Below are 26,348 nucleotides of genomic sequence, written 5' to 3'. Positions count from 1 at the left end.
GAAGTTCTGAGAGGGCATAAAAATGGTCTAAAGTCTCATAACAAGTAATTGGTGGGGCAGGATTCAGACAGATGGCTTGACTCAAAATTTTCTCCTTATGCTGAGTTATCATGCTCAAATTATTGAGTACATTAGTGCAAAATAATAAAAGTTCCATAAATTTCATCAGATTTTTCAAAGGAATCTGTGAACTGAAAAAAAAAAAGAAAACTGAAAAAAATGATAAGAACCCTCACTTCAGGCTCTTTTTATTTCCACCTACAAATCTGAGCCTTAGAATATATTGCATGTATCACCATAGAATGTTTGGAAAGTTGGATTTTAATTCAGTCTTGGATGATATGGGCAATCTGATAAATAATGATGATACCAACTGAATGACAAAACAAAGTCCAGTTCCTCTTTTACTAGTACATGCAAGTTTTCATGTACTAAAAGAATTAAAAAAATGAAGTAAAAATGGGCCAGGAGCAGTGGCTAACACCTGTGATCCTAGCACTCTGGGAGACCACACCAAGAAGATGGCTTGAACTCAGGAGTCCGAGACCAGCCTGAGCAAGAATGAGACCCTGTCTCTATTAAAAATAGAAAAAAATTAGCCATGTGTGGTGATGAGTGCCTGTAGTCCCATCTGCTTGGGAGGCTGAGGCCCAAGTATCACTTGAGCTCAGGAGTTTGAGGTTGCTGTGAGCTAGGCTCATGCCAGGACATTCTAGCCTAGGCAGCAGAGTGAGAATCTGTCTCAAAAAAAAAAAAGAAAAAAGGTTAAAATACGTAAAGTTAATCAATACAAAAGAAACAAATGGGGGGTATTTAAATGGAAAAATTATTTCAGATTAAAATGAAAAATAAAATAGATTTCCTAATGTTTTGCCAGTCCTTTCTTCTGAAACCTAGAGCAGAATAGCCAACAACTTACTAGTTAAAGCAACATGCAAGATTCAGTGTTCCCCAAACTGAGGTAATCTGCACTCCTAACCCTGACTTATTTTTCAGTGTTCCTATTATAACGAACGGTGACACCACCAACTGAGTCACCCAGGTCACCTGCCACTTTTCTCTGTTTCTCAGCCCAACACAATATTGTAAAGACGTTTCCAGTCTGATCTTTCCCTGATCCTCCTGTTTTCAGACTTAATCTTTTCCAGTCTAAACTTCACATACCTGCCAGAGAAGTCTTTGGAAGACAAAAAGCTCCTGATCTAGCTGCAGGAGACTTGTCTGAATTTCTGCATAAGGGAGATTTAGAAGCATTGGTCTTGTCGAAAGGGACAGGGGACAGGAGGAAGACCTTGAGAGATGTATGGTCTAAAGCTCTCCAGCCTGTCTTGGTAGTCAGTGCTTCACACAATAATGGCCTATAAGGTGTTTTTCAACAGTGCTAGCTCCTTATACCTACAAACCAGAGGCCACCAAGACCATTAGATGGCCAAAGTTCCTTTCTGTTCCCCCACAGGTATGCAAAACTGCCACTTGAATTATTTTTTTGCTTATTTTTTTTAAAGTCTGTATAGATTGATGAGATTTTTGTGCTTTTGTTGTTTTTCTTTTCTCTTTCTTTTTTGCTTATTCTTTTACCTTTTGTTTTTCTTTCTTTTTTGAGATGGGAATCTGGCTATTTTGCCCAGGCTGGTCTATAACTTCTGAACTCTAGTAATCCTCCTGCCTCAGCCTCCTAAGTAGCCGGGACTATAGGTGTACACAACATTGCTCTCTTTTTCCTGTTTTTACAGCATTCTAATTAATGAAATAAAAATAGATCTCATCAAACAATAACATATAAGAAGACATAACTTTCCATTTGTATAAAGTCTATTTAATTCTAAAAAGTTAGAATTTTTTCAATTTTAAAATTCATTGATGAAATTCATTAAGCAACTGATCATTCTTAGGTGGTGGATTTACTATCATGAGAAAGTTCAAGAAATAAAAATTTTAATGATTATTTGTGAAGTAAGTAGTGGCTTAATGTCTCCTTACCATTTTAATAATTTAGATTTCGATTAAATATAGCTCTAATGAAAATGAATATGTAAAAGATAAATTTGCATTGTTTAATTTTTCTGAAATATTACATAATACAGTCAATTTGCCTTGGTAATGAGACTTTAACCATACTCAATAATAAGCTTCCTTTGAATTAACATTTTGTTATGTTACAGCAATTCTTTAACTCTCAAAATTCACTTGATATCTTACTGGGCAGCTGTGTCTCAATATAGGAAAACATTATTTTATCAAATAGTTGTATATATGGGGATTGAAAAAAATGTTAGTAGATTCTGCACAAATTAATCATTTATTTTAACATGTTCTGATTATAAACCAGTAAGTACTCATAAAAATGCAGAAAATATGTAAGTAAAAAATGATAAATATTCTATTGAGTCCAGTGATGACTGCTATCAAAAATTTGATATATATTTTTGAGATTTTCTTTTCTTGACTGATTAGACATACCTCCTTCCCCTCAATCATATATGCCATGGACAACAATATATTAGTCTATGAGATTTTACTGGTTGTTTCCTAACCCTGCTCTTTCTAGCCATTTGGATATTGCCTTTTGTTTTTCACCCTCTTTAACATTTTGAGGACAGAAATGACATGTAAGTAAATGGATTCTCTTGAGAAAATGAATAAGAATGGAAAAAGAGCTATATTCTTTAGTTGCTGTATGTGTAAGAGAAGAACAGTTCAAGAAGAGAGAGTTGGAGACAAAAAAAAAAATGTATCAAAAGACCAAGATCTAGAGAAAGTTCTTCAGGTGTAGGAAGAAGGCTGCCATGAGTTTCAGGGTGCTAGAAAAGAGAAGAGAGTATAGAGGTTTATTAGGAGTTTCTATAGATCATATATTAGAACAATCTGAAACTTTAAGAAAAGTAGGAGTTAAGATATTTCTATTTATGATATTGTTTTCTTAAAAGGGATTTTTAAGATCCAATTTACCAGAATTAATGAATTTATAACTGCTTTGCAACTAAAATTACCAGAATATACTTACCTTATTTTGAAACCCTTATTTTATTCTATTGACCTATCTATCCCTACTTCAGAAAATGAAAATAAAACACCATTTCACTATTTCATTTATATCCCCTTAATTATACATTAATATTCGGTAGAGTGAGTATACTTTCATTATATTCAAAGCATTCAGACTGTATTTTTTGGCTGGTGAGGTTATCATTATTGCCTTAACATCTCTTCCTCTCCCAAATGATATCTTATATAACATTGAATTAAAAATGTAGGTTAATTTGGAAGAAGCTGAAACTTTGCAATATTGAAACTTGTCATTCAGATATAATTTAGTTTTATGATTTTCTTCAAACATGATTGTGGTTTTATTACTGGGATTAATTTTAAATATATTTTTCCTATTAATAATTAGAATCTTATTGCCCATTTATGTTTTTAATTGGATATTGTTGACATAAGTTAACTTTTCTAATTTTGCATATTTATATTATATGTAGTCTGTTCTAATATTTTGTTTATTTCTGTGGTTAAAAAAAATCCCCACCATTGATGACTAATGATAATTTTGTCCCTCACTTCTTAGTATTTAAATCCCCTTTTTTCTTTTTCTTATTTTGCAGCACTATCTGGAGTTTCTAGAAAAAAAATGTACTGTTTTTCTAATATTATTGCAAATCTTTCTGGTAACTATGATGTTTGTACCTTATTTCTGGTATGATTTCTACAGTTATATTTCTTTTCTTATTATTAATGTTTTATATTTTTACTTTCTGCTCTTTCTCCAGATCAGGATTTCCAAGGCACTGTAGTCCTTTAGTATATCTCAGACTATATTTTAATTTTTCTATTTCCATTTAATATTTTCCTTTTGTTATTGTCCCACTAATATCAATTTGGTAACATTTTTCTAGTAAATTTTTGTTTTATCAAGAATCTTATTTTAAAATTCTAGAACTTGTCAGGAATCTCATCTCTTAGCTTCAGAGTGGCCTTACTAAATAATCTTCAGCAACCAGCACATGGTATCATACTTTGCAGAGTCTCCAAGTTATTTGGTCAATTGGCTTTTCTAGGCAAGTTATTGCCTAGAATTTTAAGATGGATTGCTACCTTCTATGAAAAGGTTTCCCAGAAAAGATAATATACTTCTTAAATAACTATTTTATTTGAACCTTTCTTATTCCCAAAACAAATTTATGATGAGGTGATTTCCTCAGGCTATAACTCAGGCTACTTCCTAGTTACACATAAAGACAAAGAAATTCTCCTCAAGAAGATAATATGAGAGAATGCAATTTGGCTGGCAATACACTCATCATCATAAACTAAATATGTTTATGTAGATTATATGATTGCCACAGCATTTATAATATTTATAATATTTCAGTCTTGGATTGCATTGATTTTACTTTCAGTCGCTTCACAAATCTTAAGATTATGCAAATGTAAAAATCACTTCTTTAAGGAATTTGCCTATAAAAGAATGCAATAAGACCCTCTACCCAAATAATCACCATTTTTATTTTTATATAGCTTTCCCTATTTCTGTGGGTACAATAACTTTCTGATGTAAGGTTTCACTTCTATCTTGGTTACCCCTCTAGTTCCTGGACTAAGATAGGAGACAGTTCATAAATATTTGTGAATAAACTATAGTGTTAATGTTTAGTTTTTCTTATACTAATTTCTCAGCTATGCTAGTAAGCATTCCATATTTTATGTCATAGCTATATCAACAAGGTAGGAGCTATAACTTGAGTCCTAAAAATGGGGAAACTGAGACTCACTTTAAATAATTTACTTAAAGTGGTTAAAGTTACACTGTTTATGTATTTCAGGCAAGATTCACATTGGGGTCTATCTGACTTAAATAATTAGGACCTTTCAACTCATGAAAAAATGAGTGACAAGCAGTGTCAGGTATTAAAATACACAGAGATCTGAGTCACTCTGTTTGCTTTAAGGACCACAGAGCTGAGTGTGGGAAACCACTAGTGCAGTAAATGCCATGATCGAGGCATACAGGAAATACTGTGGGATTCTAGAAAACAGAGTGCTTATTGTGCCCAGAGGTATTAGAGATGATTTCACAGAAAAGATGATGCTTAAATTAGGTCACAGTGGATAAATAGGACTTGATCTGTCAATGATCAAGTGACTGAGAGTGAGATAATAATATTCTATGCAACAGTGTGGTGATATGGAAAGCTGTAGCATGTTTGAATCTGGAAACATAGTTAAGTGGGTGAAGTGACAAGAGATAAAAACTAAAACCAGAAAGATAAGTTAGGAAAAAAAAAAATTAAGAAGAGCCTCATAATGGGTCCTCCCCCCCCTTTCCTACTCCTCTTCTTTGGCAGAAAAATGGATGTTTATAATGCTTAATTTGAGAACTGAAACTGGTGACTTTCCATAATTTTGATTAAAATCAAGGAGCTTATTTGAATAATTAAATCATGATGCTCCAATAATCTCAAGGGCTGCAGTTATATATGAGATAATGAGATATATTAGATAATATCTTTATTCATCTGCTTGGTGACTTCTAGAAAATTTTGTAGTTTTAGCATTTTTGTGATGATACCATTACATTAGAGCCTATGGGTGATCCCTATAGAGAGAGTATAGTCAGTTATGATGCTTAGTGTTTTAGAATCACTTTTGCTGAAAATAATTATATTGTTTGATATTATTATCATCATTGTAAAGAGGATTTCAAAACTTCTTAAGTTGCTTCTCCTCCTGCCCCATAACAAGATACCAAGTTTGCATTTAATGAGCAACTAACTTCTTCCTATGGATATTTTTGGCATAAATTACTTGGAAAATATGTTTATCCCTAGTATAAGAACTCCTCTATTTGAAATGTTTACTATTCAAATTATATTTTCATCCCATTTTCTCTCAGACTTTTCTTTTCTAGAAACAGAATATATATATGCATTCAAAAATAGACAATATCATTAATTTATCATAGTTATAGATCTGTAAGGAGGAATTATACTTATTGACCTGATTAATAGTTTTCATAGTAATAATTTAAAAAGGAATTCTAACCACTGTGGTCATAAATTGATCAAATGCTCTTCTATGATGACTGAACTCAGATGTTTTTAATAGGGCTAAACATAAAATAGACATTTTGAACATAGCTACCCAATTGTAATCTGTTTTATGATAGGTAATTTTTACTTAGTGATCAAATTTGAATTTAGTTCAGACAATGCTTTAGAATACATTTTCAAATTTTTGACTGGAATAATTAAAAACTTGCCTATTCATTTTGATATTTAAAGTCAGTTATAAGTCATTCTATATTATCAATACTTGATCAGATTGCTGCTCCTGGGAATTAAAAGCTGGAACTGACTGAAATATTTTTGACAGTCACATAAGGAAGCATTTATTTGAGGTGTAACATGAAATCATACAAATAAAATGTATATAAACACAAAGCCATATTGAGTCATAAAACAGACAGCAAAAGCCAAAGTAAAAAACAAAGAAAACTAATTGGCAGCTTTATGCAGTTAGACACAGTTGTGTCTTGTACACTAGAAAGTCTTTTACAAAATAATCATCTTGGATCAATAGAAGACCAATCATCAATGTTGTCCTGCAAGATGGGTTATGTTAGCATCTTCTGTTTTCTCCAGTGTCCTCCTTTGGTAATTGTTCTGGTGATTGCCATTCCCTCAAGATGCCTTGCCTTAAGTGCTCTGTTGGCCACTGTAGTTTGCATATCCCTGTCCATACCCACAGTTCCCATAGTTATACACAGTGTAATCCTATCCACCATAGTCACTATAGTTTTGATCACTACCATAGGCACTATTGTAATTTCTATATCTTTTATCACAACAGTTATTGAATCCTTGGTTCCAGCTTTGGCCCTGACCTTGGTCTCTACACCTACTACCACCTCATCCATTGGCTACAGCAGGCGTCCTCAAACTACGGCCTGTGGGCTACATGCGGGCTGCCTAGGACATTTATCAGGCCCTCCAGGTGTTTTTGCCACGTCTGCCTGTCCTGCTTAGCAGCCAACTGCTTCCAGGCCCACAGTGCACATTCTCCAACGGTCTGAGGGACAGTGAACACGCTGTTTAAAAAGTTTGAGGACCCCTGGACGACACCTCTTTCTCCTTTTTGTTGTTGCTGTTGCTGCCTATATACTCATTCGGGTTGTGCAATTTTAATTTCACACTTCCCAAAACCAACTTGATGATATCTGCTTTCTAACAATTTGTTGTCTGGCCCTTCATCTGGCTATGTGATAAAACAGAGTCGTATTCTTTCACTTGTTTTTGTATCCATGGGAAGTTCAGTATTTTCTATCTCTCCAAAGGCTCCAAAATATTCTTTGATTTATTCTTCAGAGGGATCTGGGCTCAATCCTCCCACAAAAACCTTTTTAGGGGGCTCTTTCCATTTTTAAGCTTTGGCCCTTTTGAGGGTCTATCAATTTGCCATCCAGTTTGTGTTCTTTCAGTTCCAAAACCTCATCAACATTATCAGCATCTTTGAAAAGCACAAATCCAAATCCTCTCGATATTCCAGTGACTGGATCTGTTTTAATTGTGCATTCTACCACCCTCATACTGCTGATTCTTGCTCCTGTAGATCTTGGATCCCTCTGCTAATTCCTCTATGTTGCTGCACTCTCCTTCATGTCCTCCATGGTGGTGGAGTTGTCGGCAGGGGGTGCTGGTGTGCACTTGGGCCACTGCGGCAGCTGCCGCACAGCATTGTATGGAGCTGGGTTTAAAATGGCGGCAGAAGGGTGAAATATTTTTGTATGGAAGTGAATAGTATGAAAAGGGAAGAAAGTACTGATGGCTAACTCATAAGGGCTACTCATCAGAGCTATCAATGTATTTTGAGCTAGGTCTGGGTTGATTTAAGAAAATTATATGTGTGCATTCACTTTAATGTCTGTGCAGAATTAACTAGGTTTGTGCTTTAAGACTTAACTGGCATTTATGTATATTTTTCTTCACATTGACTTTAGACCATTGTCTTCAGACTGACACATTTTCTAGACATAGATATTGGAATTTAATTAAAAAGCAAACCTAAAGAAAAAAGTCAAGAGATTCGTAAATCACTTTAGGGAATAGGAATGTGTTTCTTGCATGCAAGGGCAATCTGGCTGTAACATCTGTCACCTCATTGATCGCCAGGGTTGATTCGGCTGATCTAGGTGGGTAGGCGGGTGTTCCCTGCCTCCCTCTCCATTCCATGTGAATCCCTTCTGAAGCTGCAGACTGGGTCAGAGAGGATGACCTTGCCCAGCAAAGGAGGACTGTTCTTAGATCAAGGATATCTGAGTAGCTACGCTTCCCTGGTAGAACCTCCCAACAAGCTCTCAAGAATGTGTATCTTTTGCGTTGATTACATTTTACATTCCAAAAAGTGAATATTTTGTGAATATTATGTTAAGATTTAACAAACCAGAAACTCTTTTGACTTGGCCCAACTTTTGTTGGCTTGAGATCTTCCCTAGAGTAATAATTGCTCGTGACAATTGCAGAGCTGAGATTGCAATTATAGATCTTCTGGATCTGAACATAGTTTTATTTATTTTTTCTTGCATTTGCAGTGTGCTCAAAATAGCAAATTATGCACTCATATTTTCCCCATATTTTCTATGATAGAGGTAGTTATTATCTATAGAATCGATACTGCAAAAGGACATGTGTTGTTAATGCAAGATTTATATGTGGACAGAAAATTCTAAATCTAATTTCTACATATCAGTGTCTAATGGCTAACATTTAAAACTGGTAGATACCATGTGATTTCCTCAATAGTTAGGTGCATAGTGACTAAGAGCATGGTTTCTGAAGACAAAATACCAGGTTAGATTTTGGCTCTGCTGCTTACTAGCTATGTGATCTTGGACAAGTTACTTAACCTCTCTGGGTTAAATTTTATCACCCATAAAATGGCAATAATGATACCACCTACCTTGTAGAGTTGATTTGAGAATTAAATTAGTCAATACATGAAAAGTAATTATAACTGTAATATTTTAAATGTCAGGTATAATAATAATTATTGGCCAGGTGTGATGGCTCATGCCTCTAATCCTAACACTCTGGGAGGTCAAGATGGGAGGATTGCTTGAGGCCAGGAGTTCAAGACCAGCCTGAGCAAGAGCAAGAATCCAGCTCTACAAAAAATAGAAAAATTAGCCATGGCATACACCTGTAGTCCCAGCTACTTGAGAGGCTAAGGCAGGAGAATCATTTAAACCCAGGATTTTGAGGTTGCAGTGAGCAATGATGATGCCACTGCACTCTAGCTCAGGCAACAGAGTGAGACTTTGTCTCAAAATATAATTATAATAATAAATGTTATAAATATTATTATTATTAGTCCAAATTTACTTGCCAAAGAAAAACAATTTGAATTTTCTATTTATTTTAGCTATCTATTAAATTGTATGTTCAATTTGGATTTGGGCTTACATCTTCATTTGGTCCAAGCATTTAAGTTTCTTTGTGCTACTTTTTGCTTTAATTAAATTTTGAAGTGGTATATACTTCAATATACTTATATGGCCCCAAAGTCAAAGCAATATAAAAAAAAAAAATACATGATGAAGTTTCATACCTATACCATCTCAGTCTACTTAATGCTCCTCCAATCACCCCTCTAGAAGGAACTATTTTATTAATTTCTTATATATTCTTCCTATTTATTTTTTAAATTTTTAATTATGGGTACATAATAGTTGCATATATTTATAGAGTACATGTGATATTTTGATACAGGCATATCATATGTATTAATCAAAGCAGGGTAATTTAGATATCCATAACCTCAAGCATTTATCATTTGTTTATGTTAGGAAATTTCCAGTTATACTCTTTGAATGATTTTAAAGTATACCATAAATTATTGATGATCATAGTCAGTTTGTTCTGCTAGTAAATATTGTTCATTCTATATAAATATCTAACTATATTTTTATACCCATTAACCATGCCCACTTTATCCACTCCCCCAACCCCCACTATCCTTCTCAGCCTCTGGTCACCATCATTCTACTCCCTGTCTCTGTGAGATCAATTGTTTTGACATTTAGCTGCCATATATGAATGAGAATATGTAAGATTTGTTTTTCTGTGCTAGGCTTATTTCACTTAACATAATATTCTCCAGTTCCATGCATGTTGTTGCAAATGGCAGGATTTCATTCTTTTTATGGCTATATAATATTCCATTGTGTATATGTACCAGAATTTCTTTATCCACTCATCCATTGATGGACACTTAAATTGATTCCAAATCTTTTCTATTGTGAATAATACTGTAATAAACAAATGTCTTTTTGATATATTGATTTCCTTTCTTTGGGGTATATACCTAGCAATGGGATTGCCGGGTCATATGGTAATTCTATTTTTAGTTGTTTCAGGAACTTCCTTCCATACTGTTCTCCATAGTGGTTGTGCTAGTTTACATTCCCACCAACAGCTCATGAGGTACTCGTTTCTCCACATCCTCACCACCATTCATTATTGCCTATCTTTTTGATAAAAGCCATTTTAACTAGTGTAGATGATATCTCATTGTAGTTTTGATTTGCATTTCTGTGATGACTAATGATGTTGAGCATTTTTTCACATACCTGTTGGCCATTTGTATATCTTCTTTCAAGAAATGTCTATTCAGATCTTTTGTCTATTTTTTAATCAGATTATTTGATTTTTTTTCCTTAGTTGTTTTAGCTCCTTATATATTCTAGTTATTAATACCTTGTCAGTTGGGTAGTTTGAAAATATTTTCTCCTATTCTGTGGGTTGTCTCTTTATTTTCTTGATTATTTCTTTTGACATGCAGAAGCTTTTAGCTTGATGTGATCCCATTTGTCCATTTTTGCTTTGCTTATCTGTGCTTTGGGGGGTATTACTCAAGACATCCTTGCCCAGAGCAATATCCTAAAGCAATTCCTAAATATCTTCTTTTAATAGTTTCATAGTTTCAAGTCTTAGATTTAAGTCTTTCATCCATTTTGGTTTGATTTTTGTATATGGTGAGAGATAAGGACTTACCCTTCTAAATATGGATATCTGGTTTTCCCAGCACTATTTATTGAAGAGACTGTTCTTACCCCACTGCATGTTCTTACCACCTTTTGTTGAAGTTTACTATAGATTTGTGGGTTTATTGCTGGGTTCATATTCTGTTCCATTGGTCTATGTTTTAGTTGCCTGTTTTTATGTCATTACCATGCTGTTTTGGTTATACTAGCTCTTCAGTATAATTTAAAATCAGGTAATGTGATTCCTCCAGTTTTGTTCTTTTTGCACAGGATGCCTTTTGGCTATTCAGGGTCTTTGTGGTTTCAAACAAATTTAAGGATTATTTTTTCTGTTTCTGTGAAGAATGTCATTGGTATTTAGATGAGGAATGCATTGAATCTGTAGATTGCTTTGGATAGTATGTACATTTTCATAATATTGATTTTTCTAATCCATGAACATGGAATATCTTTCCATTTTTTTAGTATCCTCTTTGATTTCCTCCATCAATGTTTTATAGTTATCATTGTAGAGATCTTTTACTTCTTCGGTTAAGTTTTTTCCTAGATGTTTTATTTTATTTGTAGCTATTGTAAATGGCTAAAAATGGGATTACCATCTTGGTTTCTTTTTCAGATTGTTTGCTGTTGGCATATAGAAATGCTACTGAAATTTTATGTTTGTTCTGTATCCTGAAATGCTACCGAATTTATTTATTAGTTCTAATAGTTTTCTTTTTGGTGTGTGGAGTCTTTAGATTTCTCTAGGTATAAGATCATATCATCTACAAACAATGATAATTTGACTTCCTCCTAATCAATTTGGATGCCCTTTATTTCTTTCTCTTGTCTGATTGCTATAGCTAGAACTTCCAGTACTATGTTAAATAGCAGTGGTGAAAGTGGGCATCTTTGTATTTTTTTAAATTTTAGAGGAAAGGCTTTCAGTTTTTCTCCATTCAGCATGATACTAGCTATGGGTCTATCATATATAACTTATTTTGTGTTGAGATATGTTCCTTCTATATCCAGTTTTTTGAGAGTTTTTATCATGAAGGGATGTTGACTTTTATCAGATGATTTTTTAGCATCAATTGAAATGATTGTATGATTTTTGTTTTTGTTCTGTTGATATGATGTATATCACATTGATTGACTTGCATATGTTGAGCCATCCTTGAATCCTTAGGATGAATCCCACTGGATCATGATGAATAATCTTTCTAATGTGTTATTGAAGTCAGTTTGCTAGTGTTTTACTCAGGATTTTTCATCTATGTTCAGCCGAGATATTGGCTTATAGTTTTCTTTTTTGTTGTGTCTTTGTTTGGTTTTGTTAGCAGGGTGATACAGGCCTTATAGAATGAATTTGAGAATATTCCTACCCCTCTATTTTTTGAATAGTTTAAGTAGGATTGATATTATTTCTTTGAATGCTTGGTAGAATTCAACAGGGAAGTCATTGATTCCTAAGCTTTGCTTTGATGGGAGAATTTTTATTACTGCATCTATCTGGTTACTATTTATTGGTTTATTCAGGTTTTGAATTTCTTCCTGGTTCAGTCTTGGTAGGTTCTATGTGTCTAGAAATTTATCCATTTCTTTTAGGTTTTCCAATTTATTGGCATATACTTGCTCATAGTAGTCTCTAATGATCCTTTGAATTTCTGTAGTATCACATGTAATGTTTTCTTTTTCATCTGATTTTATTTATTTGGTTCTTCTCTCTTTTTTTCTTAGATATTTTTGCTAAAGTTTCATAAATTTTGTTTGTCTTTTCAAAAAAACCAATTTTTCATTTTGTTGATATTTTGTATATTTTTTGTTCAGTTTCATTTATTTCTGCTCTGATCTTTATTGCTTCTTTTCTTTTGATAATTTTAGGTTTGCTTTGCTCTTGTTTTTCTAGTTCTTTAAGATGTATTGATATGTTGTATATTTGAATCTTTTCTACTTTTTTGATGTAGGCCTTTATTGTTATTAATTTTCTTCTTACCACTGCTTTTGTTGTATCTCATAGGTTTTGATATGTTGTATTTTCATCTTCATTTGTTTCAAGAAATTTAAAAAATTTGCTTCTTAATCTCTTCACTGACCCACTGGTCATTCTGGAGCATATTGTTTAATTTCCACGTGTTTGTGTGGTTTTCAATGAATCTCTTGTTATTGATTTCTAGTTTTATTCCATTGTTGTCAAAGAAGATACTTGATATGATTTGTTTTTAAAAAAATTTTTTAAGACTTGTTTTGTGGCCCAATATATGGTCTGTCCTTGAGAATGATCTGTGAGCTGAGGAGATGAATGTGTATTCTGCAGCTGTTGGATGAAATGTTCTGTAAATATCTATTAGATCCATTTGTTTGATAGTACAGATTAAGTCCAATGTTCTCTTGTTAATTTTCTGTCTGACTGATCTGTCCAATGCTGAAGGTGGGGTGTTGAGGTCTCCAATGATTATTGTATTGGGTCCTATCTCTCTTTAGCTCTGATAATATTTGTTTTATATATCTGAGTGCTCCAGTGTTGGGTGCATATATATTTAGAATTGCTATATCCTCATGTTGAGTGGACCTGTTTATCATTATATAATGACCTTTGTCTCTTTTTATAGTTTCTGTCTTGAAATCTATTTTATATGATAGAAGTATGGCTGCCCCTGCTATTTTTGATTTCCATTTGCATGGAATTTATCTTTTTTCATCCCTTTATATTCAGTCTATGTGTGTCTTTATTAGGTGAAGTGGGTTTCTTTTAAACAACATATAATTGGCTCTTATTTTTTTATCCATTGAATTACTCTATATCATTTGATTGGAGAGTTTAGTTTATTTGCATTCAATGTTGTTATTGATAGGTAAGGACTTACTACTGCCAATTTGTTATTTCATTTCTGATGATTGTGTGGTTCTCTTTTTCTTCCTTTTTTCCTGTCTTCTTTGGGTAAAAGTGATTTTCTCTGGTAGTGTGTTTTAATTTCTTGCTTTTTGTTTTTTGTTTATCTGTTGTAGATTTTTTGATATGAAGTTACTATGAGGTTTGCAAATAATATTTTATAACCAATCATTTTAAACATATTTTAAACTTTGCTTGCAAACAAAGAGAAATCTAAAAGAAATTCTATACATTAATTCCATCCCCCATCCTTTTGACTTTTTGTAGTTTACATTCATATCTTTTTGTACTGTATGTCTCTTAAAAAGTTGTAGTTATTATTTTTGATAAGTTTGTCTTTTAGTCTTCCTACTCAAGATATAAGTGGTTTATACATGGCAATTACAGTAACAGAGTATTCTGTATTTGTGTACTTAGTGTTAATAGTGAGTTTTATCCTTTAGATTATTTTTTACTGTTCATAAACGTCCTTTTCTTTCATATTGAGGAATTCCTTTTAACATTTTTTTGTCTGTTGTTGATGAATATCCTCAGCTTTTGTTTGTCTGGAAAATTCTTCATTTCTCCTTCATGTTTAAGAAATATTTTTGTAGGATATAATATTCTAGGGTTAAGGATTTGTTATTTTTGGTTTTCCCACCACCCCCAGCACTTCGAATATGTCATGCCTCTCTCTTCTGGACAGTAAGATTTCTATTGAGAAGTCTGCTGCCAGACATATTGGAACTCCTTTGTGTGTTATTTTTTCTTTTTCTTGCTTCCCTTAGGACCTTTTCTTCATCCATTTCTTTTGGGAGCTTGATTATTAAATACCTCGAGTGGTCTTATTTGGATTAAATCTGCTTGGTGTTCTATGACATTCTTTTGTAGGTTTGATATTTTTCTGTTGGTTTAGAAAATTCTCTGTTATTATTTTATTATTTCTTTCTACCCCAAGCTGTCTCTCTACCTCCTTTTTAAAGCCATTAACTCTATGTTTGACCTTTTGAGGTTATTTTCTAGATCTTATGGGCATGCTTCCATTTTTTTTATTGTTTTTATTCTTTTTTTCCTTCTGACTATGTATTTTCAAATAGCCTGTCTTCAAAATCACTCATTTTGTCTTCTACTTGATCATTTCTGATACTAAGAGACTTTGATAAATTTCTCAGTTTGAGTTGAATATTTCAGCTCCAGAATTTCTACTTGATTTTATTATTATTATTATTGTTTCAGTTTCTTTGTTAAATTTCTCTGAATTTCTTCTCTGTGTTGTCTTGAAGTTCATTGAGCTTCTTCAGAACAGCTATTTTGAATTATTTGTCTGAAAGGTCACATATCTTCATCACTCAGGATTGGTCATTAGTGCCTTATGTAGCTTGTTTGGTGAGGTCATGTTATTCTGGATGTTCTTGATGCTTTGGGTGTTTTTCCATGTCTGGGCATTGAATAGCTTGTTTGAACCCATGCTACTTGAGAAGGCTTTCCAGGTATTCAAAGGGAATTGAGTGTTGTGATCTAAGTCTTTGGTCACTGCAGCCACATCAGCACTGGGGAGGCCCTAAGCCCAGTAATGCTGTGGCTCTTACAAGTTTCTCACTCTCTTCCCTCCCTCTTTGTGCTGGGCTGCCAGAGTTGAGGGAGAAGTGGGTACTCCCTCATAGCCACTTCAGCTAGGACTGTGCCAGATCACACCGGAATCCAGCCCAGTCTTGCCCAAAGCTTGTGATGACTGCTGTCTGGCTATCTCTGATGTTTATTCAGAGCCCAAGTGCTCTTTAGTCAGCAAATAGTGAATCCTGCCAGGACTGAGTCCTTTCCTTCATGGCAGCATGTTTCCTTATGGCCCAGGTTGGGTCTAGAAATGCCATCTAGGAACAAAGGCCTGAAATTAGGGGCTTCAGGAGTCTGCTTGATACTTTATTTTACTGTGTCTTATCTAGTACCCAAGTTGCAAAACAAAGTCCTCTAAACACTTCCTTTGCTTTCCACAAGTAAAAGAAGACTCGCCCTGAGTTGTACTGCCTGGATTTGGGGGAAGGGTGATATAGGCACTAGCTTACCCACCACCACTTGTTTCTCTCTGGGTTATATGCACCGTAAGTCTACTGGCTCTAAGCCAGCACAGCTGCAGGAATTGCCCAAGGACTTCAGCCTTTGTGGCCTGACTACCTTATGAATTTATTCCAGGTTCCAGGTTGGGTTTTGTCACCTGGTGGTGGGACTAACTGGAATTCAGGTTTCTACACCAGGAGCAGAGGATTTCCCTCTGGCTGTGCTGATCTAAATGCTCCCTCTGTGGGCACCAGCAGAATTCTGCCCTGTGCTGTATTGCCCTGTGACAGGGTGGTCCTGAGTTCCAATGCAAAGTCCCACAATCACTTCACTCTCCTCCAGTCACACTGATTGATTTCCTCTCCACTCTGCATGGTGATGTGGTGCTGCAGGGGATGGGGAAGAGGTAGCATAGGCAATGTAAGACTGTCTTTTCTGCCCTCTTCAGTGTCTCTTTCCTTGATATAATATTAAAACCAGGTACTGTGATCGCTCTCCTGATTTTTGTTTTTTGTAAAAGTGCTTTCTTGCTCCTACATGTGACCTTTTTCCAATTTCTTTATAAAAATACAAGTAAATGTGAATATGTATTATTTTCCCTTCTTAAACACAAAAAGAAATACATTAAAAACATAATTATAAACCTTGCTTTTTATTACTTAATATAGTCTAGGGACCTTTCTATGTCAGTACATAGAGAAGTTTCCCATTCTTCAAAGCAAATGTAGATCATTACACTCTGTGGTTATACAGAAGTTTACCTTTTGCTGGTCCTTTGGGTGGTTTCCAAACTTTTGCTACTATAAACAATACTGCAATGAAAACATTGCAAGTTTATATGTGTGAAGGTACAACTATAGAATGAATTTCCAGGAGTAGAATTCCCCAGGTCACAGGATAAATACATAAATACATCTGTAATTTTTATAGGTAATATCAAGTTACCACTGATAGAGGTTGTGCCATTTTACATTTCCATGAGCAATGTATTCTAGCACTCATTTCCCTGTGGCCTATCCAATAGAGGATAGTCCTTCTTAAATCATTGGCTGTTTTTTCCAATTTGAAAGTGACTCATGGTCAAATGATGTTCCAGTGTACTTTTTTTTTTTTTTTTTGGCTTAAAACAGTAGAAATTTATTCTTTCACAGTTCTGGGTGCTAGAATCCCAAAATCGTGGTGTTGACAAGACCATGCTACCTCTGAGCCTGTAGGGGAGGATCCTTCCTTGCCTCTTCTAGCTTCTGGTAGCACCTTGGCTTTAGGTGCATCACTCTAATCTTCCATCTCCATGTGCCAATCTCTTTGTGTCTCTGTGTTTTGAGTACCATCTTCTTTTGTAAGTGCCATCTTCTTTATGCCTTATGGATGGCAGGAATATTGGATTAGAGGCCCACACTACACCAATAGGAGCTCATCTTAATTAATTATGTCTGCAGTGACCTATAGACAGTCTCTGACTTATGATGGTTCAATTTAACAATTTTTCAATTTTATGATGGATTTATCAGGACGTAACACAATGTCTTTTGCTTCTTAAATTTTGTGAACTCTTTGTATGTTAGAGAGATTAGCTTTTACAAAAATTGCTGACATTTTTCTTCTTTTTGTCGTTTGGCTTTTGATGTCTTTATGGTGTTCCACAATGTGCATAAATATTTTTAAACAAAAGTATCAATTTCTTCTTTTATGGCTTCTGAATTTTGTGTATTGGTTAGAAATTTTGACTCATGAAATTCATGAAATTCACTTATGAAATTCTTCTTCATCACAATTAGTAGGGTGAAGAAGTAATGGAGGCAAGGTAGGAAGAGTTTTGATGTAAATTTCTTGAACTTTGGAAAATAATGACAAAAATAGGCTATTGAAATTTAAGTATTTTAATTTAAATGGTAATCCCAGTCCCACTAAACTGAATATCTATAACTTTGATTATTTTTATCAAAGATCACTTTTTATGATAAAGAGGGCAAGAGTTGGCTTTGTCTCCTCTTTATTTCAGAGTGGATTTTCAATAATAAAATTAACATTTATTAGACATTTGAGAATAGAGAGTTTCTACCTGAATGGTAGACACTTAAGCTTTGCTTGATAACTAATGTGCTATATATCAAAATAAAATATTTTCTTAGAACCCTATTTGTTCAAATGCTTTATTTTTAACTTACTTATTCACATTATTATAGTAAGTGTATATGTTGAGGCTGTGAATAATTGTAAACTATTGAACATTTCTAAAATTATACTGAGGTCATTAAAATGATTTAATATTTAAACACCTCTAATTTAATGTATATTCTGATTTTTAAAAATTATGAATCTTCAGAGTCAGTGTCTCCTAATTTATGCTATTATTGATGAACAAATTAATATTGATTGCATTTGGTAATAAATTCATTTTATTTAATTATAAAAGTTCATTATATTATATATGGCCTTAAATAACACATTTTCATACAATTGAATGTCTTTCTATACCTGAAGGAGTGCTTTTATTATTTTTCCATGTTTTATAGGTAAGTTTATATGCTTGGCTAATCATTATAATTTTTTAGTGATACATTATACTAATGTGGAATATAATGGTGAAAACAAATGGGACCACAAATAAAGTATGGTGAATATTTTAGGAAGAAAATTATTAATTGATCTGTATAGTTATTAAATTAGAAGGAAGAAAATTAAATAAGTGGATTTCATGGTATATATTTTATATATATAATGTACATATATACATTTTATATATTTAAATATTTAATATACATATATATTTAAATCAGGATACATTTTCCACTTTTTCTGTATGAGTACTTAAACATGAAGTATGTGTTCATGTTCCTTATTCACATAGTATACAGTTTTAATCTTTATATGCCAAAATCCTGGACAAAGGCTTAAAATTCAGTAATATAGAAAATTATTCTAGTGCTCAAAATATATTTTGATCTATGTACTAAATCAAAATATATCACAGTTTTTCAAGGAATCAAGAAAGAAATTTTGGCTGGGCATGGTAGCTCCCACCTGGGAGGTGAAGGCAGGAGGATTGCTTGAGGTCAGGAGTTCAAGACCAGCCTGAGCAAAAGTGAGACCCCACTTCTACAAAAAAATAGAAACATTAGCCAGGCATGAGGGCATGTGCATGTAATTGCAGCCACTTGGAAATATGAGGCAAGAGGATTGCTGGAGCCCAGGAGTTTGAGGTTGCAGTGAACTGTGATGACACCACTGCACTCTAGCCTGGGCTACAGAGCAAGACCCTATTAAAAAAAAAGAAAGAGAGAGAGAGAGAGAGAGGGAGAGGGAGAGAGAGAGAAGAAAGAAAGAAAGAAAGAAAGAAAGAAAGAAAGAAAGAAAGAAAGAAAGAAAGAAAGAAAGAAAGAAAGAAAGAAGAAAGAAATTTTAAGTCAAAGTTGTTCCATTATGCTCTTCAGAGACTTATAAATTTGGAATAAAAAATGTTATAGGAGTTCTCAGATTTATTGAATATGCTGTTTTGTTAAACATATTGGTATTCCACTTTCATGTGCTTGATGAACATTTATCTTCAAATGTACAGATGATTATTTACCCAATGAATTGCATATCCATAACATCAAATAATTTATATATGTACCTATGAAATGTAAATAACAAAAAACCCTCAATGCCACAAAATAATCCTAATATATTTGAAAATTCTGTTTCAACTGAAACTCACTTTTTAAATTAACAAAACCAAAGAGATATTTCATTTTGGAAGTGCATCTGAATTAAATATGCAAACTATGTATATTGAGAACATATCAGTTTGTAATTGCATCTTTCTTGAAGCAGTTCAGACATGCACAGTGGACATGGCTTTTGCTCTTGCAATTACTTTAAAATTAATGGAGAAAGGAGAGTATCTAGTATACTATCTCTCTTGTCATAATACATATTTTTTAATTCTTCTCAATGAAATTCATAGCCAAGTGAAAAATAGAAGTTCAAATTGCCTTTTAAATTGTTTGAATTCTACTATTAAAGGAAACCTAGGGAGCAAAGTCGAAAGAATACTTTCTTATTTCTAGTGAACATTTAAGAACACAGTAACATGTAGAAAACAGTGTTAGTATAATTGAGAAAAATAATTTCTGTGACCCCTTTATAAGCTCTTTGTTCATCAGTTGCTTTGTTTATATTAGCATGCTATATCTACAGAAAATATTTTATTAAATTTATTCCTTTTACATTTTTTTTAAATTTAAAGGAGACAGGCTACAATCTTACAGATATTCATTTGTTAAAATAATTGTCATACCCTAAATTTTTACAATGGATACATTGTTGACATAGTTGATTTTGAAGTTTTTTAGAAAATATAACTCTATTAAAAATACAGAAAAGTATTTAGCTAGGGAAAGTAATTTATTGTACTACACTTCCAAAAATCTTGGAATATAGTTCAGTAAATATGATTTTATTGATGTGTTTGGATCTAGTATATATTTATCATAGCTTGTTCTAAAATTTTTTAAAGTTAATCAAAATGTATTCCTCTCAACCTTTCTATCACCCAGTGGTACTAATTGAAAATACTTGCCATATCATAAACACTAAATAACAATGTATATTTAAATGTGTTGACACTGAAAGCATGAAAATTTATTAAATTAAAATGTTTTTGAGTGTCATGTGATAGGCAGTTTATTCTTATTTTTATTATATGGCTAGATACATATTAAGTGTTCAGTAAATATTTGTGTTTATTGATCAAATGAATTCCACAATTTGATGTTTTCTCTGAATAGCACAGTGTCCCATTAGAAACTTTAGCTTATATCCAGAATATCTAACGGTATTTATTTTCAAAGCTATTAAAGTCATCCAATAACTACTAAATGAATTATTTACATATTTCCATCACATTTTCAAAAGAAAATATATTAAACATGCAAAAATGCCTTAATGTTAAAAGGCACTATAATTCTGTACTGATATTGCAAATATTCTCAAGTGCATTGCTTCTTTAATCACACTTAACATTTAATTGCATGGTTTGTGCTAAAAAATCACTGAAATTTGTTGAGAAGAACTTTTAAATACTTTCTTTATGCTATACTTTAAAAAATTGAAATAAATTTTAAGTTATGATGTTCTACTACATGCTTTAACACATCTGTGAATTTTAATGTGTATAAATTTCAATTAAATACATAAAAAGTGAAGAATTTATTTTTATAAGTGAGTTTTGCATACCATTTGAAGATTTGAATAATTCCTCTGAAAATATGAATTATTTTACTTTTAATCTAAATAAGCTATGTCAGTATGTTATAAATAATTTTCTGGTTCCTCTGATGAAACAAAATGAGCAAATAATTCTTGACAGTTGAAGTGCCACCAAACATTTTCTAATTATTAAAAATTTTTATTTTTCACCTCTCAAAATAATCTTATATTTAGTCTTCTAATTGTGTGTCCATTTTAGTTCAACCAGTTCTTAAAGGAAAGACTTAGATCATGGTCGTAAGATCTTAGTTAAAATTAGCTAAAATTTACACAGGGATTCCAGAAATTCTGGAATCTATAATACTAATATAAAGGACCAATAGAAAAGATTAATAGAATCCCCTTGGAGTTTATGTCCCTATATGTGGAGTCAGAACAACAAAACAACAATTAATGGAGACCATTGATGAAAGTCATTGCACTTACCCTTGGAAAGCTGTCGCAGTGTATGTCTGTAAAAAACTGAGACATTATTAGAAATTACATTGACCATTGAATTCTGTAACTTCTTTTCAAAATTGCTAAGCAGAATGGTCAAAGAGTGTCTATTGAATACTATAACTTCTTTTGAATTGTGTAGCAGAATGGTCAAAGAGTAATTGTCACGCCTGTAGTATGCAGAGGATATGTGCAAACAAAGCAATTGGCCAGACTGACCAGCACTAACAGGCAATTTGGTGGAGGAGAAAAATGTGGCCACAGGAGTGAAATGGATTATAAAGAAAATATTGTTAAATGATGGGAGGAAAGAGATGCTGAAAAGAAAAATTCTAGTCATACTGGAGGCAAATCATTTCCCACTGTAGAGAGGGAAGATTGAAAGAAGGTGACTCTGGAAAATATAGGAAAAGTTTTTATCCTGACTTGTAGATCAGGTTTTCATCATAGACAAACCAAATTACTCAATATTTTCTGTTCTTTAAGGGAGGGTAAAAAAAAAAATTAAAAAAAAAATTAAAAAAAAAAAAAAAGACTAGAAGTAGGAAAGCACTGACCAGATATAAGAAGATACAAGTTCAAGGGTTTTTAAAAATATATCCGCCTTTCTCAAGCTAAGCATTCATTTGATTCTTCAGGATGTAGCGTCTGCGCTGGGATATCATTTCACTTGTGGACAACAGCTTCCCAACAAATATCTTGGCTTTCAGATCCTTTCCCTGTGATTTATTCAGGGCACAGTGCTACCAGATTCCATTAGTTTCTTGGTCAAGAATATTCAATTGATTCTTAGTTTGCTTAGAATAAAATCTAAATATCAGCCTGTCATTCAAAGTCCTCAAAGCCCCAGTACCAACCTCCCTTTTCAGTTTTATTCCTTACTGTGTTTGTCATAGAAGCTGATCTCTTCTGTATTCCCCATGCATGCCACACTTGCCCACTTTCTTAATTTTAGAAGCAAAGGAAACTATATTGGAGAGCTGTTATAAATCAGCTCTGTGCTAGACCCCTTCACATATGTCAAATTGTTGTTTTTGCAGGATGGACATTATTGATCCCATTATATTGCTGAACCACCTGAGGTTTTGACAGTGTGAATAACTAGTAAAAACCCAGGGCAGACTCTGGAACAAATATGTGAATCCGTATCCACACCCCTTTCTCCTTATACCACCCTACCAATGCTATGTATTCTCTTTGCTTTTAATGTTGTTCCCAGTATGAATATCCCAAATCAGACTTTTGCTTCTCAACAAAGCTTTTCTTTATTATCCTGCATTTGATTTTTTTCAGTTAGAAGGTAATTTCTTTCCTTAATGAGTTATGGGAAATTTACATTATAAATTAATTATAATTATTAATGTTCATGAGTTTATTACTAAATTTTAAGGACTTATAATGGATTTTTTTCTACTTATGAGTAGAATATATATCATTTTATTTTATTTTATCATTTTATTTCATAATTTTTTTTTTTTTTTTTAGAACCGAGTCCTTGCTATGTTGCCCAAGCTAGTTTTAAACTCCTGGCCTCAAGCGATCCTCTCACCTCAGCCTTCTTAAAAAGTGCTGGGATTATAGGCATGAGTCACTGTGCCTTAATATATGTCTTTTTAATTTTTGTACCCTGTAGTGTGTATAGAGTGGCTCTCAGTCAATACTGGGAATGAGTTATTGAATTAATGAATGAAAGAATGGCTATTCCCTACAAAAGCTTCCAAACTCAATGCAGTTGGTAATAAGGTAACCATATAACAAAATAACCGTGCCCTGAACTACTGTTTGAAGTTGTTGATGATGAATATTATGGACACGTACTGGCCCTTCCTAGGGCAGGCATTACAGATAGCTAAGAGGCTATTCATTTCTAAAATATTGGTTAATTCTCAGTGGTTATTTTCAAACGCCAGATCCGAACTGGATGTCCTCTTGCAGGGACTCTTTATAAGGCACTCACTCCTTCCCCACTGCCACTTTCCCGCCCCCACACCACGTGTGTCTGGACACAAAGCCACACATCCCTTTGACTCATCCTCCTGAAATAAAGACATTAACAACGGGTCTTTGGGGACACCTTATATTTTCTTTCAGGGTTTATTATAACTCTTTTTGCCTGAGCGGGTGGTAATATTATTTACTGCTACTAGATTAAAAACATAAAAGAATAAATAACATTAACGCAGGTTTGTACTCATTGTGATTACCTCCAGCTGGATGCCCTTGACATCAGGATTGGTATAGAGTATTACAATAACACTAACATGAATATTTAATATCAATATAAGAACTTTCGTATGAATCATGTGTTTCAAATTTAATATATCTGATGGTAATAATTAAGTTCATTATAAAAGTAGAGGAGATAAAAATAAGTGAATGATAGGACAAATGATTTCTATGTAGAAATTATCCTATATGAGTCTGAAATGAGTAGGAGAAAAATAGAAGACTTAATTAAAGTCACTCTCTATTTTATCTTGGATGAGTCATAATAATACAATCCTGCCACTCCTTTACCAGCAGTATATTTGATATATTAATGCTTTATTAAGTATAAAAGGGAGGATTTCTGTAACTTTATTTAGTTGGTTTTTTTTAACATTCCTTTAATTTAAATGTCATGAATTAACTGAGATTATTCTTGCCGATGAAAAGCAGAGTAGATGTCTTCCTTTAAAGAACATGCAGTATCTAGGAAAATAAATACATATTAATTTCCAAAAGTATACGAAATTATAAATAATAAAATTATAAGTAAGTAAATAAAGGCTATTACCCAAATTACTAAATTCTGACCTATTTTAAGTTAAATTTAATTTTAAAATATATTGATTAAGTACTTTTAGATTCAAGTTCTCCTGTGCACAAATGGGAATAAAGACATGAGTAGTAGTATTAGTCCCTCCTGCAAAGCCTATTTAGCATTTTATTATTGGTGGATTAGTTTTAAGTAGTTGAGGATAAATTGTGCTCAGTGGATTTGTTTTTTAAAAAAGGTTGGTGCCTGTTAGAATGTTACTTTGTAAAGATTCCATTAACTAGTTAATCTTACCAATGAGCATTCCTATTAGGACACTAGGATAATGACCACAAAATCCTCTGGGTCTTCCTGGTTACCTAACTGACATTAATAGCTCCTGAAGAGACAACATGGTGGAAAGAGACTTGACTGTGGGTGCACTGAGAACAAGATTCCAATTCTAGCTTGGCTGCTTATGCACTTTAGGATTTTAGCCAATTGCTTATCTTTTTAAAATATGTCTCTTTATCAACCAATGACATAATAATCTGTTGGACAAGATTGTCCTGAGAACTCAGTGAGTTCATGTGTAAAATCAGTAGCATTGTGCATGGCACAATTCAACAAAAAGTAGCAGTTATTGCAGTTGTTATCATGAGCTGATGGAAATCTTTAATATATGACTTTACAAATGTGTTAATGGAGAACTAGACAGCTATAGGTGAACAAGTACAGGGTTTATCTAATAGGTTAAATAATCCTAGAAATTCATTTTCACATAGGAAAAAAAAATGAAAGCAATAGACACTATTCAAATGTTAATAATTATTCTTTCCTCCCTTAGTGGTGAATCTATATCCTGAAATGATTTATTTGAATTCTAGTATGTTTGTGTTTTTCTTCCTTATAGCCCTTTGCAGTATCCTTTTCATAAGAAGGTCTGTTTTGGGACTTGCTGGATTGTTCTTCTGCGTTAGTCCTGAAATGTTATTTGCAGACACCTTAGTGTTACTCTCTCTGTGACATTGCTAAGATTAATAAGCAGGCCATGAAGTTTCTCTGCCCTCATTGTAAGAATTCTCTAGTATCTCTTGATCTCTATTGTCTATTACAATCCCTATAGCTATTGACTATTATTATTGATACTGAGTTACTCTTTGTTGAAGTGCAAATCTATGTAGTCCTTGACGTTCTCTTACAACTTCAAAACCTACTTTTGGCCATCTCCTAACCCTTCATGATTATTTTATGTTGAACATGGGAAGATATATTTCTAACTCTCCTTGGGCTTAAACAGAAAAAGAATAACTGGTAAAGTACTGACAGAAAAACTGGTTTTTGTCAATTTTCCTGCCCTACATTCCTCATGTCCCCACCAGATTAAAGGATCAAAGTGACCACTCACCTGCAGCTGCAGCCATTTTCCAGATTCTCAGCCATGCCTTTACTGCTTAATGATTTCCTTCCCTTTAGATATAATTGGTTTAATAAAAATAATAGCAGCTAACATTTCTAAGTGTCTGCTAGGCACTGTGATAAGCTCTTTGCCTGTACTATATCATTTAGCTATTACATATATATGTTAATTTCTAAATGAATTAAAAGTATCTGCTCATTTAGAATTGATTAATATGGTATATCCAAACTAAAGAAGGGTTGGTGGCAACATTAATTTTAAAAACATGTATGAAATCAAGGCTGCAGTGTTTAAGCTCACCTTTACCTTTCAGCAAATTGGTTCTTGTTGACTAAAGCACTGAGTTGAGAACAATTAAGAATCCTCATCCAGTACAGGCATGAAAGAATATAGTAATTGTATTAGTTTCCTGTGACTGCTGAAACAAATCACCAGAAATTTGGTGACTTATAACAGAAATATATTCTGTCACAGTTCTGGAAGCTAGACATCTGAAATCAAGGTGTTGGTAGGGCTGCACTCCCTCTACGAGCTCTAGGGAAAAATATATTCCTTGCCT

At 33.2% G+C, this 26,348-nt stretch overlaps 1 protein-coding gene and 1 pseudogene across 6 annotated transcripts in view; one reads left to right on the top strand and one right to left on the bottom strand.

Annotated features, from left to right (window-relative positions):
- The window catches only part of ERBB4 (erb-b2 receptor tyrosine kinase 4), a 1,053,313-nt gene that overhangs the window by 856,575 nt on the left and 170,390 nt on the right, over window positions 1-26,348 (top strand). The gene's annotated exons all lie outside the window — the stretch shown is intronic.
- Window positions 132-25,812, bottom strand: LOC105862315 (heterogeneous nuclear ribonucleoprotein D-like; annotated as a pseudogene).

This window comes from Microcebus murinus, chromosome 8 (genome assembly GCF_040939455.1).
Source record: "Microcebus murinus isolate Inina chromosome 8, M.murinus_Inina_mat1.0, whole genome shotgun sequence".
Lineage (NCBI taxonomy): Eukaryota > Metazoa > Chordata > Mammalia > Primates > Cheirogaleidae > Microcebus > Microcebus murinus.
This window is presented reverse-complemented; position numbering and strand designations above follow the sequence as displayed.